Source organism: Triturus cristatus, chromosome 2_1, assembly GCF_964204655.1.
Source record: "Triturus cristatus chromosome 2_1, aTriCri1.1, whole genome shotgun sequence".
Lineage (NCBI taxonomy): Eukaryota > Metazoa > Chordata > Amphibia > Caudata > Salamandridae > Triturus > Triturus cristatus.
The window spans coordinates 1,135,680,530-1,135,702,190 of NC_140581.1; positions in this window are offsets into that span (position 1 = coordinate 1,135,680,530).

Consider the following 21,661-nt stretch of genomic DNA (forward strand, 5'->3'; position numbering starts at 1 on the left):
TTCCTGAAGAAAGCCGTGGATTGAATTAGTCCGTGGGGCTGAAACATGTCGACCTTCCTTCTGACACAGGCAGTTATTATGTTAAAACTGTCACTGCACCGTTTTTAATCTGGCCTTTAGGGGATATAAAATAAAACTACTCTCCCAGGGGTCATTTTATATATCACTTTCACTCTGTTCACACATTGCGTCCATCACTCCCTTAACAACATCTCTTCACATCTAGTGGATCAGTTTATTTTTTTTAAAACATCCGTGAGCTCCCCTTCATAGGTGAAGGGTTGTAGCCCTTGGCATCACTAGAGTGGCGCTAGGAGGAGACCCAGATGATGAAGCATGTCACCTCGGTGAGTGATGGGGATCCGTCCTACTAATAGGAATACCTAGACAAATGTTCTGGTCACTCCATACATGGGTGTGTTCTAGTAAACCAAATTAAGTTTTAGACCTGTGGATACTGTTGTTGTTTGAAGCCTGATAAGACACAGCCGAAACTACAATTTGATCAACGAAAGTCCACCAGGCAACGAGACGATGGTGCATATTCTGACTTCAATAAGCAGGGCGCTGGGGGCCGGAGCCTGGCAGTGATCTGACAGAGATACTAGCAGCTATGCAGCAGAGCCTGTCCACAATAGACGGGAAAATAGACTCTCTCTCATACTGCATGGACTGTATGTCGGAGAGGTTGGACAAAGATGCTCAGAGAATCGATATGGTAGAGAGGAGAGTCTCGGAAATTGAAGATCAGACCGTAGAGTCATCAGACTCATATAAAAAGTTGGAGGAAAGTGTGGAGGCTCTGCAAGCTTAGGCCGAAGATATGGAGGCACGCTCATGGCGCAATAACCTACATATAGTCGGATTGCCGGAATCTGCCCCGACCAGCAATATGGAGATTTATGTCGAGAATCTTCTGGTCACTTTACTGGGTTGTGATACTTTCTCTTCATTATTTGTGGTTGAGAGGGCCCATCACTCCTTAATGCCTAGACCGCTGCCTGGGGCCCTATCGCGTCCTATCATAGCCCGCATCCTGAACTACAGGGACAGGGACACTGCACTACAGCGCGCCCGAGAACTTAAGACACTTAACTATGAGGGCTCTGTGCTGTCCTTATACCCGGACTTTACGCTGCAGGTCCAGGAGGCACGAAAGCGGTTTGTCCCTTTTAAAACGAAGCTCAGAGAACTTAACATCGAAAATGCCATGCTCTACCCGGCCCGCTTGAAAGTGACACTAAATGGGAAGGTGCGGGTATTTGCAGACCCTGGGAACGTTCAACAGGCGCTGAAGGGATACATCTGCGCACGGACCAATAATCAATCGTCAGTTAGTGACACAGATGACAACAACTCTACGAGCCCTCTAGATCAGAATGACTGATATGCTTTCCACTGAGGACGATATGTGGGAACAGTGAGATAAAGTTGTGTGGGCCTATTAGGATTTGTATAATATTATCTTATTTCAATTGATTACATAATAGTAAGACCCCATTCCTTTAAAGATGGATGATGGTCACTCCTCTTAGGCCCAACACTCCATGCATATAAGGTGTAGTTGGGGTGCAGTAGCTTAATTGCCTGGCAGGGATGTCAGGCCTGTTGTCAATAATTGTGCCTGTGGGTTAATATGTGATCTATAAATCTTTGTTGTGGCGATGTCCGTGTACACTACAGTTGGTTGGGCACTCATCGCTCTTGAGTGTCATACACATTGTTATCTTGGGGGGGATAGAGGGATAGAGAGGGGAAAGGGAATGTCGCCATGTCAATTGTTGGGGGATGTGACGTGGGAGGGGGAGAGGGGATTGAACGATCTTGCATTGTGTTGTAGCAGCGGCACAGATGTTATTGAATGTTATTGGCTAGTCAGGCAGGCAAACGCTATGCCATATATTGTAATGTCCCAATATGGGTGAGAGACAGGACTATACATCTGCACAGGGAGACCGCACCATAAACTTCTTGACTTGGAAAATCAGGGGCCTAAATGACCAGCGCAAATTCGAAGGTAGTATTATACTTGCAGAGACACCACATTGATGTTGCAATATTGCAGGAAACTCACCTGGCACCTAATACCGGTCTGCTGACGTGGAGGAGAATGAAGGCAGTTGTGTGCGGGAGGCTTCACCTCCACGCACGTGGTGTTCTGATATGGGTTTGTCAGGGGTCCAACATTAAGATACATGATGTAGAAAGGGACACTGAGGGGAGGTATGTGATAGTGCAATGCCGAAAAGACCATCTATAGGTACGCATAGTGGGAGAATATGGTCCGAACTATGATAATCCTCAATTTAATCGCTCCCTACATAACAAACTTAATACACATTCAAGGATACATACACTGTGGGGAGGTGATTATAATTGCGTGCAATGCCCAGCGATGGATCACTTGAGTGGCCCACAACGGCCCCCTTCAGCGGCAGCAAGGGCTATTGCGGCAATCGCTGCTGAGACTAATGGTCTGGTTGATGTATGGCTGCACCGCGCTCCGGCTGGAAGGGAATATACACACTATTCATCTGTACATGATGTTCACACACCTATAGATTACTGGCTAGCATCCAGAAGTTTAATATATCTTTGTGCGAACACTTGCCCTGTACGTATTCGGACCACTCCCCAGTTAACTTGCAGCTAGATATAGGGGATATTTAGCCAAAAGTCCGTACATGGTGATTTCCTCAGTACTCGTTGTTTGATGAGGCTTTTAAGGCAGAACTCTCGGAGGAGATTGACCTATTTTTTTCTACTAACTTAGGCAGCATTCCCAAGATGGCCACTATATGGGAGACATTCAAAGTCTACATACGGGGTGCTGTCATATCGAAACACGCGGGGGTCCTTCGTTCTATTAGGGGGAGACTGCAGAGACTTGAGGTGGAACTTGCAGACCTGTAGAGATGAGCAATTATAGACTCTTCTCTTGATGTATATGCACAAATCAAGGTCAAGATAGAAGAATACAACGAAGAGGCTCAGACGGAGGTAGTGCACCTGGGAAAGTAGGCGATAGCGAAAGTATACAGGGAAAAGAAGAGGCCAGGTGCTACGTTGGCTGCTCTGACTGGCCCAGATGGTGGTCCCGGGAAAGTGCTGGAGCTGCGAGATTAAAATGACATTACACTAAGCGATGCTGCGCAGATAGCAGGCAGATTTCGCTCCTTCTATACGGAGCTATACACGTCACGCCCATCCGAATCAGATGAATCGGATGAAGAATATCTATCTTCATAGCCATGAAGTGGCTCTCAAACTCGCACAGAGAACACCTGATGGCCCCTCTGCGCCCCACCAAGATCACTGCTGCCCTGAAGACCATGTCCAATAACAAGGTCTTGGGTCTGATGGGCCACGGTAGCATTTTACAAGGCCTATCAGGACCAGCTATTGCCCCATCTGAAAAATCTATTTGTTTTTTTGCTCACCATGCCATTCCAGTTTGAACCCAGCCATATGCAAATCAGTCTTGACCCTGTGCATCATTAAAACAGTCCAGCCCGAACTTCCAAGCCAGGTCCTCCCTGGACTGGAAACAAGCATCCTAGGACCGGTTTCGGGGTTTCACCTCTCTTCAGCCAGGATAGCTTGATTCCAGTGGCATGGAGAGCATGGGACCCACGTCTGGGCATACCCGTCCCACTCGAGGTGACAAATGCAAAAACAGCAGTTGATGGACAGAATGCAGAACAATGTCATACATTCACCCCAGTACAGAGATCTGTGCCTAAATCCATAGTTTTTTTGATCACCATGCCATTCCAGTTGGAACCCAGCCATATGCAAATCAGTCTTGACCCTGTGCCTCATGGGAACAGTCCAGCCCGAACTGCCAAGCCAGGACCTCGCTGGACTGGAAACAAGCATCCTAGGACCGGTTTCGGGGTTTCACCCCTCTTCAGCCAAGATAGCTTGATTTCAGTGGCTTGGAGAGCACGGGACCCACGTCTGGGCATACCTGCACACCCGTCGCACTCGGGGTGACTAATGCAAAAACAACAGTTGATGGACAGAATGCAGAACAATGTCATACATTCACCCCAATACAGAGATCTGGGCCTAAATCCATCGTTTCTTTGCTCACCATGCCATTCCAGTTTGAACCCAGCCATATGCAAATCAGTCTTGACCATGTGCCTTATGGGAACAGTCCAGCCCGAACTGCCAAGCCAGGTCCTCCCTGGACTGGAAACGAGCATCCTAGGACCGGTTTTGGGGTTTCACCCCTCTTCAGCCAGGATAGCTTGATTCCAGTGGCATGGAGAGCACGGGACCCAAGTCTGGGCATACCCGTCCCACTCGGGGTGACAAATGCAAAAACAATAGTTGATGGACAGAATGCAGAACAATGTCATACATTCACCCCAGTACAGAGATCTGGGCCTAAATCTATAGTTTTTTGCTCACCATGCCATTCCAGTTTGAACCCAGCCATATGCAAATCAGTCTTGACCCTGTGCCTCATGGGAACAGTCCAGCCTGAACTGCCAAGCCAGGTTCTCCCTGGACTGGAAACAAGCATCCTAGGACCGGTTTCGGGGTTTCACCCCTCTTCAGCCAGGATAGCTTGATTCCAGTGGCATGGAGAGCACGGGACCCACGTCTAGGCATACCCGTCCCACTCGGGGTGGCAAATGCAAAAACAGAATATCTATCTTTCATAGCCATGAAGTGGCTCTCAAACTTGCACAGCGAACACCTGATGGCCCCTCTGCGCCCCACCAAGATCACTGCTGCCCTGAAGACCATGTCCAATAACAAGGCCCAGGGTCTGATGGGCTCACGGTAGCATTTTACAAGGCCTATCAGGACCAGCTATTGCCCCATCTGATAAATCCATATGAGGAAATGGCAACAGATGGCATAATGCCTCCTGGTATGAGAGAGGCTGCTTTGCTAACGTTGCTGAACAAAGACAAACCTCCACAGCAATGTTCTTGCTACAGGCCACTCTTGTTGCTAAACACGGACACCAAATTATTTGCTAAAATACTTGCAAATGGGCTCGCCCCCCTGCTCCCTGTAGTGGTTGCCCCTGAGCAATCTGGCTTTGTGCCCACCTGCTCGCTAACAGGAACCCTGTTTGGCACTATTGCTGGTATAGACCCGGAGATGCATGCAGCAGCGGTTTTTCTCGGCGCAGAAAAGGCCTTTGATTCTGTCGAATGGTGCTTTTTAAGAGCAGTACTGAAGCGAGTGAGAGTAGGCGAGATATTTATTAAGTTAGTGTATGTTCTATATGAACAGTTCACCGCGCGCGTCCGCGTAAACGGTCTCCTCTCAGAGCCAATAGTTATTACAAGAGGAGTACCACGGTTTTCGAGGAATACGCTTCCCACAGTACAATTTAATAATCACGGCCTACGCTGATGACTCGCTTCTATATGTTCAAAGAGCCGGCTCAGAACTTATCACCAATCCTGCGGGAGGTGGAACAATTTGGTCATCACTCTGGCCTCCGTAACAACTGGAGTAAGTCAATAGTGTTCCCACTAACCCCCAGTACGCTCCCAGTGGTTAGAACTTACCCTATTGAGTGGACATTGGAGCCTACCAGGTACCTGGGTGTGCAAATACACACTGACCCTGAGGTGGTGATTCGAGAGAATTACGGCAGGGCGATACAAAAACTTTCAGAATCCATTGACAAATGGATCCGATTGCCATTGTCACTGTTAGGACGAATATCACTAATGAAGATAACAGTACTCCTGAGGTTCCTGTTCTTTTTTGTTAATATTCCCAATTTGTTACCAAAGTCATTTTTTCGCACATTGCGATCTCTTTTGATCCAACTCGGCTGGGCTGGAAAACAAGCATGTGTGACATGGGATAAGTTGACCCATACCATATTTGGAGGTTAGGCTCCGCCCATCACTGGAGTCTCAGCACGAGTAAGTATATGTTTTAGTAGCATTCCATTTGTAAACTTTATTTCGATCAGAAGATCATAAAAGTCGCATAAAATACATTTAAACAGCTGATAAAAGACATTAAAAAACAGTTAATTTAAAATGGACCAGGACAGAATGTATATAGCAGCAAGACATTATTTGAAACTAAGACGCTTGATCCACATTGCATGTAAAAAACGTGAGACAGCGAAGACTACAACAGTTCTTGTATCACTAGCTAAAATGCGATAGGCTTCAATACATCTTGTGAATCCTAGACTTTTACATAAAGGAATAAGCCAGTATTTCCTAGGGGCTCTATATGCGACACAAAGAAATAATACATGAATTAATGACTCAGTCGACCTTCCGCAAGCTGGGCAAGTTGTTTCTGTGTGTTTTGACCAGTTCTTAGTGAAGTCCCTGAGTGGTAAGGTGCCCAACCTGAATTGAATATATAATTTCCTCGCCAAAGGTGGGCACAATTCATTCAGTAGCATATATGGGAGGAGCAGAGGGAGGTGGCTGAAAAATGGGAAATACTTACTACTAAATGAGAGGGGTTACGGTAGAAGTAAGGAGGGGTTAAGGGAAGGCACGTAGGGACATGCCTACACTCACAAGAGTAGGCCCATGAATATTCACATACTGCACTTCTAAATTTACTACAGCCACAAATTACCCAAAACACTCATAAATGTACTCCAGCTCAGAGTTGGAGTATGACCATGTCCACATATGGCCGACCACTGTTACTGCAAGTCCCTATCATAGAAAATAATATAGACATGAACTCAAATAAAAACCCATGGGAAATAATATTAAATTAAATCAAATTAATCAAACTAGATGAATTCATTGATAAACTTAATGTATTGTTAGAAATGTTAATATATTAATAGATAAAGTATTGTTCTATGGCTGCACTTGCAGTTTGCCCTTAGTTTGGTGAGAGGACCCCACCCCCCAGAGGATACCACGCCAGGAGGTGCCCATGTGACCCGCCATCACGTTGGAGTTGCTTAAGAACAGCTTCAGGCTCCCACGGTGCGGGAGTATGTTTCTATCGCTGGACTTGCACTTTGCCCTGAGTTTGGTGAGGGACCTCCATCCCCCAGAGGATACCGCGCCAGGAGGTGCCCACGTGACCGGCCAGCGCGCCAAAGGCGCTTAAGGACAGCTTCGGGCTCCCCCTGCCCAAAAGCCCATTTCTATCGCTGCACTTGCACTTTGCCCTGAGTTTGGTGAGGGGACTCCATCCCCCAGAGGATACCTGCACCAGGAGGTGCCCACGTGACCTGCCATTGCGCCGGAGGTGCTTAAAAACAGCTTTGGGCTTGCGGGCGTGTGCGTCAGAGCCAGGAGGAGGATGGGCTGTGCCCTTTCTCTTGGCTCTGCGCCCTGCGATTCCTGTAACCTTTAACTGGATTTGTGGTAGGAACTTTCACCTAGAACACAAAGGACTCAACAAGGTAACCTTATTGTATTTGACTCATAGACACGTAAGGGTTCTTTCTTGGTGCACTATGGAGAAGCGAAAGCCCACACCAGGCCCAAAATCCACCGATACCACTCTTGATGGTTTTCTGCAAAAGGTGGTGGGAGCTATCAGCAAAAAAATAGAGCATGCCGAATGGAGACTTTCTTTTGCACCAACCTCGGAGCAACTTCCTACTTCACTATTACCATCTTCAATCAATGATTTTCGAGTGGATACACCAGAAACTGTTATTGTTGACAGGCCTCAAGTCCCTATTTCCCCCACTGTGATAGTTCCGAGCCACGGTGAACCTCGAAGTGAACCACGAGGCACAGCCCTACTCACACAACATCAACAAAGGCTGGCCCATTGACTGCAACAGAGAAAAGAGGAAAGGAACTGAGAGAGCGTGGCCCGTTCATGAGATTAATAGTCAGTCGCCCAAGATAAGAATATCTAAACAAATCCATATATTAGGAAAAGTTATTAAACCATGTATAGGAGGGGTAATCAATGTTGGGCATGATGGGTCTGATATTTTAACCGTAAAACTCAGTAAGTTAGTCCAGAAGGCCCTAGCGCCCATTTTGGTAAGACTAACCAATAGAGAGGAGCAATTAACTCTTGTCTGCAAAGCTGTAGCGCCAGTAGAAAAGACCCTACTACACAATCCAACTGAGAGAGAGGTACCATCAAGGGATATAGCCGAAGGGCGGAGTGTTAACTTATCGGATGCCTCATCATCTAATGGTGTGGCCTCTGGGAAGGTATTATCTACCCTTAGTGGTATTCCCCGACCCTGTGGTTGCACCCAGGAGGCTATAAATATTAGTGCACCGGCCAAGTTAGCAGAGGATTCTGTTTCCCATGCAAACACCCCCCCCCCCCCCCCCAGACAACACCCGGGTCAGGGTGTCTTCTTCCCTAAAACATCTAATCTTGGGGATGGGGATAGACCCCTTCTGGGGTACATGACGTCCCACAATCACCTATATGGCCCAGTAGGTGGGAGGGGTATCATTGACTCATTAAATTTGCCCCCAGAAAGTACCCCTTACACTTTGATTTTAACTGGGGTCCCGAGGTTACTTCCTAGCCAACAAGAAAGCAGCCAGAGCCTTATAAATAAATCTGCACATAGGTGTTCAAGGAAAACACCACCTTATTTTAACTGGTTTGAATATATCATCTTGGCCAGGCGGATGAGTTGGGTAGGTCGCACAAAGAAAAGTATTCGGGGGGATTGTGTCGTCCTTAACTTCAGTGATGCGAGGTGTGTGCACTTTGCTTTAAACCAGCTGAAAGACTTGCTAAGTGAACAGATAAAGACTCAACCTTTGGTTTTCTTTTACCCTTCTAGTCAGGTTTCCCCCGTTGGCATGCTGCCTACTCAGCCGAGACAAATCACAGATGTCCCCACCCACTCCTCCTCCTTTCACCCTAATCGCTATGAGGCACTTTCAGACCTAACCGAGATTGATGGACTAATTAGATAACCAGGCTGGCAACTAGATAATGGAAGCAGGGGTCCCTTAAATGCAGATCCAGGGGAGTAGCAACCAAAGAGGTATTTGGTAACATAAAATCCCCCCAAAACCCTGTTTTAAATTCCACTGGTTCCCTAGTAAAGGAGAACCTGAGTGACCCGAGAACTTGTTCTTTGGTCACAAATAAAGCCACTGAAAATAAGTGCCAGGATGAGGGGGTGACCCAGATACCCGTGGTCAGTCCATTTGCCTTAATGGTCATACCACCGGATACTGGCCTGGGCCACTCTACACCCCCAGTTAAATTAATCTCCTGGAACGTTGCAGGCACCCGCTCGAAATTATTGGATGAGGTTTGGTTAGAATATATGAAGGGTTTTGATGTTATTTGTTTGCAGGAAACATAGGCTATAGGGAGCATAGTGATGGATGGCTATCATGCCTTTAATGGACCTGCCACACTATCCTCAGCTGGGAGGGCTGCTAACTTTACTTACAGTTAAATTCAGTTCTATAAAAGCTTACTGTGTAGGATCGTCAAAGTGGTTTTAATTGATTATGATCGTTAATATGATGCAGGGTAGAGTTTTACTTGTAAATTGGTCCTATAACATCTTCGACCCAAAGAACTATCATGTTATAGAAGCCCTGCAAATGGGAATCACTAGTGTTTCTGGGAAGTGGCAGCCTTTATGTGTTCTGTGGGTGGGGGATTTTAATTGTATATCCTGTGAGCACAGCAATGAAAGAGTTTGTGGTCTTTTGGATACAGAGGGACAGCCTTTGGCGCATTTCATCTACACCCCGAAGAAAGAGGCACTAAACACTATCATTATTGGGAATAATTTGGATAGTTTGACTAATAGTTTTTTAGTTCAGTGCCCCACTTTTGTTGGCGGGGTAGGGAAAGTTTTATTGATTTTATGTTTATTTCCAGGGAGTGCTCTTTATTTGTTTGTGATTTTAATGTAGGACCAAAACCAGCGAGTGACCTCAACCCACTCATTGTCTCACTTAAAGTAATAGCCAGGACTACGGGGGCACCGGTCGCCGGATTCATTATAATCGCAACAAAGGTGTAAGACTAAATTGGCGTGAAATAAATCCACCACTGCTCGAGGAGGAAATAGTCAGAGTAAATCAGGATTTGATCATGGACTGCCTTCAGCAGGATTCTCCCTCAGTAACGATTGTACAGATTTTTTAAAAGAATTTGCATCAATGTAGCCAATAGATTAACCCTGCCAGTCCCAAGCTGCACCAAGAGACACGATGGTTCAACGTAGAATGTTCTAGAGCCCACAAGAATTTAAAAATTGCCCTCCAATCTATCCCCCGTAATAGAGAACAAATAAAAAGTGCCAGACTTTTACACAAAGTACCATAATAAAAGAAAAGAGGAGTTGAGGCGTCTAGCATGGGAGGATTTGGAGAGAGCTAGTGCTCTTAAAGATAGTAAAAGTTTTTGGGCCATTATCAACCGACCCTAGTTCACGGAGGAAGCAAAAACAATGGACTCAATGATTCTGGGTGATATTTGGGAAACCCATTTTGCTGCCATTTTTAACCCAAGCGGTAGGGAGCTGCTGGTGTGCAATGAGGAGTTCCCAGCAGATTTGGTACAAACAGCTGAGCTTAGTGCCTTGCTCACTGTGGCAGAGGTGGACGAAGCACTAGCGAAGGGAATATGTAAGGTGGCGCCAGGTCCAGATGGAGTTCCATTAGATCTGTTTAAACTAAATACAAATCTTTGGGCACCCCTGGGCCAATGTTTTTAAATCGGTGGTGATTGGTCCAATTCCAGCCTCCTGGACAGAGACCATAGTTGTACCCGTGTTTAAAAAAGGGAATAGAAACTACTGTTACAGGCCTATTTCCCTCATTGACGCCACCGTCAAGGTACTGGGTAGGGTAATCCTTGCCCAACTAGAGTCCTGGACAACTAATAAGGGGATTATCTCGAAAACCCAGTATGACTTCCGAAGGGGGCTGGGAACTACAGAGCAATGCCTAAATCTGTCCCCGATTATGGGCAAGTACATGAAGGCAAAAGGTGGCTCTATCCACCTTGCCTTCATGGACTTGTCCACTGCATTTGATACCGTCAACAGGGAGAAATTGTCGGCGTTAATGACAGAAATGGGCTTTGAAAAGGCCCTGATTCTACTCTTAAAAAGACTTCATGCTAACACCTCCGTCTCTATAAGATTCGTCCCACAGGGGGAAAGGACTAAGCCAATTGCCTCAACCAAAGGGGTGATTTTAGCTCCCTTTCTTTTCCTGATTTATACAAATGGTTTGGAAGCATTTTTATTGGATAAGAAAATTGATTTTCCCTGTATTAGAGGCAACCCAGTTCCGCTACTTTCATATGCGGACGACACTGTACTTATGGCCTTGTCGGCCAACAGTCTACAAACCTCATTGGATGCCTTTACGGATTTTATGTTGGCCCCCGACTTGAAAGTCAATATTTCAAAGTCTTATACAATGGCATGTGGCCCAAAAAAATACAAAAACCCGAAGTTTTAATGTAAGGGGCAAGACTATTGAAAAGGTGGACACCTTTACATGCCTGGGGAATATGTTTAATAAGGAGATGAAATGGGATTCCTTGGTTACGGCAAGGGCACAGCAAACAAGTAGAGTAGTGGAGGGACTGTTTAGGTTTGCCTATAAGTTAGGCCATAAGCCAGTGTCCGAGCTTGTTACTTTATATAAAGCAAAATGCTTGTTGGTTACATCTTACGGGGCGGGTGTGTGGGGCTATCAAAAAAATGGTTTGTTACAAGTGGTGGAAAACAAGTTTATAAAATGCCTTTTGATGATTCCAATCAGCTCTCCCACCTCTTACTCTCACCAAGAAGTGGGGATGGAATATATAGAAGAACGCATTGGCGCTGCCCCCCTGCTCTTATGGGCCAAAATATGGGTCTCTGAAAAGTTACAGTTTTCTAGGGAGATTTTTGAAGACTGTATTAATCTGGATTAGTCTTTGAAGATTCCCTGGCTCCGTTTTGTGAGGGATAGGTTACTTGAGATTGGGATAGGCGAGTACTTTGACACCCCAATGAGTATCCCTACAAATACCAACTTTATAATAAAAGAAGCACACAACACCTGGGCAACCTTGCGTCGTTCGAAATTGGAGGCGTCAGGTCCTAGCTGCCCTTTTTTGCCTAAACAGAAATTTTACCTATCCTTCCCCACGAATAGTCGGACACATTTTTTTCTAACAAGACTCCGTTTAGGCACTTTGCACTTTTTAGTGCCATTTCCTAAACAATCTCGGTGGACGGACAACCTCACTCCCTGACCGTGCGACAACACGGCAACTCAGAGCACTTTGCATTTTATTCTTTTTTGTGCACTTTATAAAGAACTGAGGAGAAGAATTTTGGCACCCCTACTAATGAATATTCGTCTATGTACATATGCTTAGGGGTTTAGATATTGGCAATCGCTGACCAATTCTGTTATTTGCAGTGCAGTGTCAAATTTTATTAAAACTGCAATGGGTATTAGGAATCGTTATGAATTATAGTAACTGGCTGGGGAGAAGAAACGATTTGTATAAGTTCCATTTTAACAAATATGACATTTTATGGCCGATGAGGCATTTATTTTTAACTGTAATTTTATCATATTAAGGATTTTTTATTCTTTAATATTTTAAAATGTATTGTCTGTTTGTTAAACTTTTGTGGTTTTGTGCTGAATAAAGTTATTTTTAATTGAAGTATTGTAATGTGATTTTTTATACTTCAATCGTCAGAAAAACAATTTTGATTGAATTTAGTATTCTCAAAATATTTACATTTTAAATTAAGTTATTAATGTTGTAACTTTTTATATTGTTCTAAAATTAAAATAAATATGTCATATTATTTAACATTAATATTTCAAATTGAAATATTGTTCATTTTTTTAAGTTTAGTAAACTTTTACACGTTTCTATATACTTTACCATATGGAGATCTCCCACCCCTGTGGTGGAGACCTCCACCCACATGTGAAAAACAACGTCATAACTTTAAACTATTAACTTATTACTTATTTTTAACATAATTATTACATTAAATATATGAAATTATATTTTAAAGGTTTATTTTTTTAATGCACCTAATGTAAAATGTTTGTATTTATTTACTTTGCAATAAAAATTACAAAATGTTAGGTATAGAATTGAGATTCATTATAATTTTTGTTCTTAAATTTATATTTGCAACTCAAAAGGTTATTAACATATTAGCATTAGATAAAACTTAGTTTTGTAATTTATATATTTTTTTAACCTTCAATTTAATTGTTATCTTTCTTTTAAATGGTGAAATCAATTATTTTAATTTAACATCATTTATTATGGGATTCTATTTTAAGTTCCTCCCTCCATTATTTTCCATGGGAGGGTGTAACAGAATCAGTGGTTGGCCATGCGTGATGCTGGACTTACTTCTGCTCTTTTTTGGCTAGAGTGACTTTACACTCGTATATAAGTGTACTTTTCTGCGTAATTTTACACTTGTAAATAGTGAATAGCCAAAAGTAGTTAAGTTGCTCTAAAATGTAAGAGGAATCTTCCACGTGTAGCTTTACTCGCGTACAAGTTTACCTTTTTGAATAGTCCCCAGAGTGTTGACAATAGATTACACCTAGTGTTGCAGTTATATTCTGTTGTAACTCCATAAAAACGCTTTCAAAAATCATGATTTGTTTACCATTCCATAATTTGACAAAATTCTGCTTCCTGCTTGTTTGTCGATTTAAATTTAGACATGAGGCAGTAGCATGTGGAAGATTTCCAATTTGATCATCTTTTCCATCTTTAGGTCTGGGTTAGAAGTAGCTTTAACCATATCGCTAACCTTATTTCTTTGATAAAATTCATAAATGAGAATACATAGATATGATTAGACTCTGTTCAAAGCGCATTCACCCTTTGCTTACACCCACCGCTGCATAAATCATGGGATAATGGATCCGCCCACTAAAGCCACCGGGTCTTTTGCACTGTGAGTGGTGGCCTTTTCCTGATCAAGTGCGCACATCTAAAACAAAACAGTAGGGCATGCCAGTCCTACGGTTTCAGGGAGAATCGTTCCATTATCCTTTTTTTTTTTTTTTACTGTTTATTGTTTCATTGATATTTTTGCTATTGCATAACCTTGCAAAATATGCAGTTTGCCAATTCCCAAAATATTGGCTCTGCTAGTGCTTGTTAGAGCGTAGCTTCTATGAAAAGATGTGTTGCTGTTTCATCGACCTGCTCCGCAAGATGGCGCTCGTGGTCCATTCTTCGGAGACTGCTCTCGGCGAACGCTAGATGGAAGCACACGAGATGCCGGGATGTGTCCCAAAATGTAAAACGATCTGTAACTCTCCTTCACAAAACACAATAAATTAGCGTTTGCTTCTAGTGTGATTAACTGTAAAGTGCAAATCGGACTAAGTATAACCCTACTGATTATACAGAAAATGGATATTTAACGCAGAGTACGAGTGTCAAGTTCACAACACGCTCTCTGTGTCTTTAAGAGCTATCCAAAAATGCAATTGGTCCTTCTTCAAAGCTTTCGAGACAAAAAAAGTTAGCGGTTTTTTCCAGTATCAACTTTTTAACGTTTGTGCGTGCCCTGCATTTGGCTCGCCAGAGCTTAATTTGTGCAACAAAAGAAAACATACGGGCAGGGGAGCAGCGTGTTTTTTCTCCCGAGCCGCAGGAGGGGCTTGCGAATGTCAAGAGCTGTGTCTTGCTTCCCCTTCGAGCTCTTTCTTCCATCACACTCTACGTCCTGTCTCTCTTTATTACATTTTATTTTCTAATTGTCATCCCTGATTTCTCCCTTTGACCGTGTGTGACTAACCCCCTTTCGGTCATTTCTGACTTTCTCTTCCGTACTCTGTGTAAAGCCTGCTAACTGCAAAATAGCAACAATCCTTGGAAATGTCGTCTGGTGCTCACACAGGCGCAAATTAGGCACAGTTTGCAAGTCGCCGGCGGGCATTCACGCCAAGAGTTGCTCTTGCCAGTTGGTTGAGCACTCGCGAGGAACAGTTTCGCAGTATTGGACAGTTTCGCAGTGCTGGACAGTTTCGCCCGGGTCGTTATTTTCGCCTGAACCTTGTTGTCGCTGTGGCGGCCTCTCGTGCAGGCGCAGTTTGTTTAAATCTCAGTTCCTGCAAGAAGTGGAAGAAATTCTGGGGAAAAAGTGTGTTTTTTCTGTCCTGCTGCCCACGTCAGTCGAGTAATTAATTAAAATCGTTACAGTGAATCGGCCGCGGGCGAAATTTCGCGAAATCTTGATGAAAACCAAGGCGGGACAGGGCGAGTCTCAGCCGAGGGTGCCATCAGCGCTGAGTGGGGACGAGCAAATAGATGACCCTGTTGTCATAAGGCACATCTGTGTTTCCGAGTTGGGTGCACCTCCATTTTCATCCTGTTGCCACATTATACTAAACTAACGAGTTCACGACGTTTATGCTGAGAGTTCATGCGCGTGAAAAGAAAAAAACGATATGGGCTTTTACTGACAAAAACGCAGAATGATCTGAAAAGCAAAGGTTGCCCGCAGTGGGACAAACACTTCTTCGAATATGCCGTTTGTTTTCTCGCGTAAATACAGGGTAGCTTTTTGTTTAATTGATTTCGGTTCAAAGATCCAGAAAAGTCCATGTGACGTCATCAAGTCGCATTTGCCTATTTGTGCAGTCTATTAAGGTGCCAGAGCGGTGTGCAGAGCAGGAGGGCGACCAAGTTCTCATAGCTCCTTGGGCTAGCGTCTAAAGTTGCTAACTTTGAAACCAAACCCTGGTTGCCTGCTAACTCGCCCGCAGTACTGCACTGAAAACCGTGTTGCCCTGGGGTAAGCCACCTCGCTGTGTCTGGAAATTGTAAATCTGTGAAATGTGTACCCCAAACGTGATGCACAAAATTTTGTATCTGTGGCCCCTGTCCCACAATTATTGTGTAGCTAGGATCGCTATGTAAACACCGACGCACAGGTCCTGACAGGGCGAGCGTCTCCGAGCTCTGTCACTGAAAGTGCGCAATAGTGACCAGCGCTTCAAATGGGCCGGTACTGTCCGGTACTGAGTACGCGCACGTCTTTAATTTGAAAGAGAGAGTACCGGCGCACTTCTCAGTACCAAGCAGGTACTCTAAAGAGCGAGTACTCGCAATTCTATATTTCCATGTAAAGCACTATATTGTCTAAGTGTGACGCGGTGCAATAGGCCGTGCTGAAGAGACAAGCGTGAGGTGTGCCGGAAGGTGAACGCGCTGTAAATATAGACACATGTCTTTGATATAGCTCACTTTTTAAGAAGAATCCATAAGGAGGCTCGAACACGCGCATGAGGTAGACAGATGTAGGTATGCGCTTGTGTGCTGTAATGTACACCAGCAAAATCGAGTTACATGCAAATATATCACTCAGCATATTTTTTAGGTATTAATGTTTGTATTTAGAATGTAATGAAATGCAATGTAACAGCTATATTTAGACACACACACAGTGATGTGCAGTGTGTAATATATAAATGTATTACCATTGTTCTATGCGGGAGGGGACTTGACTCTCCTGGGAGGAAGGCACGAGCTGGTGGCTCGCGACTCACTCCCCTCCCTCAACAACGGTAATGATTTTTCCGTATATCTGGTCTGCATTGTGGTTATGCGGAGTTTGACCTTTGCACTGTCGGATTACGTAATTTGAATCTATGTTTCTTATTACACTTCATATGAGTAACATATTTATTGGGACACATTGATTGTCGCTGGTGTGTTGTAAATCAGATCTTTAAGTGTAATAAAAAAGTGGGGGGTCTCTAAAAGGGGCGTGGCCGGTGTATGATGAATATACTTATTTAGATATAACAATATCCTTAAAAGAACACCTCAAAATTACAACAGCAATACACATTTTAAAAAAGAAAACCTTAGCATAAGAGCAGTGGTTGTTAAAAACTTCAAATTGCAATAAAAGCTTCACTGATTTATAAATGGTAAAAGGACTTAGTGTGCAAAATGCAATGACAAGCATAACGTTTAAAATACATTTGATTTCAAATGTTTGACAGACAGCCGTAAGTGCAATCCAATATTTCATAAAATGACAACCGTTTGTGCAAAGCGTGGCCGGTGTAATTAGGGCGTGGCCTAAAAAGTAAGCTAAAAATCTGTGTTTAGCATAGTGTGCCGCCCTACTGGTAATTTGCTGCTTCTGTCATTGCATCCAACAATATAATACGACAATTAAAATCAGACCCACAACAAGCCAGGACTATTGTCTTTTTGACAATGGTTGTTAGTTGCATAAGATAACTAAGCAACAAGTATGGATTCGTTGTATATAATATTGAAAATGCTTCAGTTCTGAAATGATGAGACTGTGAAAGAACTATAACCAGTCTCTTTGAAGTTACCTCAAAGGCAGTGAAGTGTGGTACTGCTGCAGAGTTAGGAATTATTTTTTTTACCCTGAGGGCAAAAATGCAGAGCCGGCTAGGGACCCGTCTCAGCACCTGCTTTCAAGAACTACCAGTGCTGAGCTCCGGCAGGACCAGACCCACTTAAAGCACTGTTTGTAAACAAATACCATTTTTATGTATGAATCAATGCCCAGTTATTTACATCCATAGCCACGTTTGTGTGTGTTTGTGTGTGCAGCAACATGTAAATATATAATGTTGCCCTCCTTATGCCTTAGACGCGGGGCTCTTTGACCACTATTGCTAACTGTTTACATTTGCAGGTTGATTACTCGATCCACAGAGAGCACAGATGTGCCCGGCTGCCTCGCGCCACACGCGCGTGGACATGTGTGCAGTGTGGCTCGCGCGCAGATAGTCATCGTGCACGTTTACATCGTATCTTTATTCAGTGTCTTCCGCTGCTCCCTTGTGGCTGCTGGCTTTGCAAGTACGCCATCTGGGGACCCCCCTTCCCCCCCCCCCCCCCACACACACACCAGGATAATTGTATTTGTTCTCAATCATTAGGAAGTAAAATTAAATGTAAATTTGATTTTTGTGTTCAAAATATTTTATTGAAATAATGAACAAAAAACATAGACATACAAAAAAGAATATTAATAATCTAAAATATCTAATGTTATTAATATGAAAAAATGTTCTTTGACAGTGGTAAAGAATAACAGCGCGCATCCAAAAAAGAAACACAAAGTAGTGTGCATTTTGAGAGAAAGTGTTTTATGCGCAGTGCCAGGAAATGCTTTTGCTGCACAAAAGCCATTTGATATACCGCGTGCACATTTAGACATGGCTTTTAACAGAACGAAGCGTAACTGTTATCTTTTGTTTATGCAAATGATTTCCCTACGAGCAAATGATTTTTAAACATTTGTAACCAGAAAAGTGCAATTGCTGGAAAAATCACCTGTAGCCCTAAATTGGCTAGCTTGTATTGAGATGATAACTTACAAGGGCCACGCGTGCCCCTTGGGAGGGGTGGGGGTGCTTAAAGACAGAAACAAAAACTCACTCACAACCACATACCTGCTCAAACTCATCAATAGACAAACACACGCACACATGCTTACAATAACACACTCGCACTCATCACCATACACAGACTCACTCACAAATACACACACCCTCTCAAACTCATCAATAGACAGACACACACACACAACGAGACACACACACAAACGCACAAGCTTACAATCACACACACTCGCACTCATCACCACACAGTCTTACTCACAAATGCACACACCCTCTCACGCTCATCAACACACACTGTTTCTGATTGTGCTGTGATTGAACTCGGTCCACGGTCGGTCACACTTCGCGCAGACCTCTTTTTTGACACGTCATTGGACGAGGATGTCAATACCTGTGCACTTCAGAGTTTCGACGCCGCGGTCTGTGTGTCTGTTTCTGCCCTCAGTTCGTCGCTCTCCGCAGTATAGTCTCTGGTTCTCTGGTACAGGGGCCACACACAGGGTCGGTTTGTGGGCCGGAATTGTGTGTGTGTGCGGGGTGGGGGGGGTGTATGAGGCCTACTTAGTTGCAATATTCTCCCGTCATGGCCTGACTGAGAAACGGATCACCGCCGTCCGGTACACAGGTTTGTCCGCAAAGCTCACGCGCAGATGGGATGGGCAGAGCGAGCGCGGAGGCAGCGACGCGGACAGACGGGGGCAGGACGGGGTGGACAGATTGTGGAATGAAGTGTATCTGAGAGAGAGAACGAGAAAGATAAAGCGAGAGAGAATTAAAGAGAGTTGAAGAGAAGGAGAACGTCGAGAAGCCTGAAAGAGGGGGGATTGAAAGAGTTATAGAAAAGCAGTAGTGAAAAAATTACCAGAGAGAGCTAAACATACAATTCTGTGTTGCAGAAATTCATTTTTCGCGACTGTTTAAAGACGGCCCTTTGGCTTGCGGGTCCTTCCAGAAGTACTTGTATGTCTCGCCAAAGACAACTGTATAAACCCCCAGCCCCGCCGCATTTACGCCTAACGTAAAGGTGTGCGCCCGTTAAAGCCCTTGGGAGCATATTAACAAGCCAGGCGATATAATTATCGCCGCTTTAGCGGCAGTAACGGCGATAATGGGCTTGATAATATGCTCTATGGAATTCCAATTGAAGCCCATGTTAAATGTGAAGGACGTCTAACATGGGCTTCAATTGGAATTCCATAGAGCATATTATCAAGTCCATTATCGCCGTTTTAGCGGCAGTTTTCTGCCGTTAAAGCGGCGATAATTATATCGCCTGGCTTGTTAATATGCCCCTTGGTTCTTTGGGTGGGGTCAGCGAGAGAGGGGCGGCTGTCCACTGCCTCTGCCTGAGGCCCCCCTGGCCCTGTCCCTGCCCCAGGCCATTGCCCTTTCCCGCGCACTACCTGCGGCGGCCGCCAGAGGGCGCACCACAGGGCGCACTAGTTCCCCCTTCCACAGTGTTTGGCATCTGCGTATGGAGTTTCTTATCTTGTTACCCCTGCAGGGCGCAGTTCTGTGTATGAGAAAATTCTCCACATCAAACACGTTTTCTTCTAGAGTGACCATCTCAAGTCAAAACTATATCATTAAAATGATCATTGAGCCCAGCACATTCTTCTGCAGTTTACATTAAGAACTGCGGTTTGTATTTGTGATGCAATGATATATCCAGGGTGTATATCGTTGGCTGACACGATATCTACTTTTTCTACTGCGTATTAGCTATTTCCCATCACTTACAGAGAGTAAAATATGTTTACCCGAATTTTTCCTTAAACGTTCAATAGCACCTGTAAATAATGCATTTTCTTCCCCCCCCCCCCCCCCCCCCCCTGGCGCTCTTATTTACGAGACATCGCGCATTTTAATGTGCTTTTCTGGTTCTCTCGCTAACGGGATGTGCAAGGTGAGTCTTGTCCACGTTAATTTGGGTTAAAAATAAGGTGTCACTTTTGGAAAGCAATCTGTGTCTGTGGTACCTCAAGGCTGCACGTGAAAGCGTCGCCTGGCCCCGCCCCAGGCCGTACCCCGGTACACTCGGGCTCTCCTCGGCCTCTCTTATAGGCTCACCCCCTTCCGATCTTTAATGCGAGTGACCCATAATTAGCTATTCAAAATGGCGCTCATGGGGGGCTGGGCCGAAGCTGGCACCACCCCAAAGCGGACCCCACAAATCAGGGGCTCTTATTGGAATGCATTCCAGGCTGAGGTAAACACGAGCACGCGCTCAGCTGGGGATTGGGGTACGGTGTCTGAAAGGACCCATACAAAACCAGCGCTTAATTTGTTGCAAGAATTGCGGGGATCAAACGTGTTTAGGAGCCATCCGCAACCACCAGCACAAATTAAGCAACGTCAACACCCTCAGAGCCATCAGGCTTTACGAGGGGCTGGTATTTGATTTGGGAAGCCATGAATTACTGAACTCACTTAGAGGGCGTAGATATTATCTGAAAGGGAAGGTGGCCAAAGGGCCAGGATTAGAAATCGTGAACCGCAGCTGCCCATCGACGGTGCACGAGATGTGGGAAGGAAGGGCTGGGCCAGGGCTCTCGTGGCTGTAAGAAGGGGCCTCCTTGGTCTTTTGTGAGGGGACTTCAGTATATTTCCAAGAGACACAACTGAGACAGCCAACCCAACCTACCACGTGCATTTTACCCGAAGAAAATGTGCAATGTATGCTTCTATGAAACTTTACAAGCGCTCCGAAGCAGCTTCCGCGAGCATGTGTCGCTACCGCTAAACATGTGTTTACAATTAATTTCTATGCATATGTGTTGTCAAAAAATACACAGACATGCAGAGAGAGGGTGGAAATGATGAAGGGGGCTAGGCAATAGGTGGAAACCACAATGTCTAATTTTGAACATATTACACTTCTGAAGAAGGGTGTGGCTTAAGGGCTAGAGCGGCCGACTTTGAAAGTGGGGAACCAGGTTCCAGTCTGGCAGGAGACTCAAAGATCCTGTGATTCTAGGAAAATCACGTAATCTCCCCGTGCCTAAAAATGAATTTGTCCTTGTGTAATGGTGCTCATGTAAAGCGCTCGGATACCTTGGGGTCGAGTTCGCGCTGTGTAAATCTGCAAAAGAAAGTGGAGTTTATCTTTTTTACGATCGTAAATATTTACCAGGTTGCCTGATTTAGCACAAAAAAGAACCATATGGATTGCGACGAAACATGCGAACATGTGTCAATATAAACAAATATGTTCCCTTCTCCTTCCCTTCCTCTGCTCGTAGATTTCCATTCTTTCCTCCGTGTGTCTATCGCTCTCACAAATACAGGCAGACACACTCGACCAGACAACACATAAAAGAACA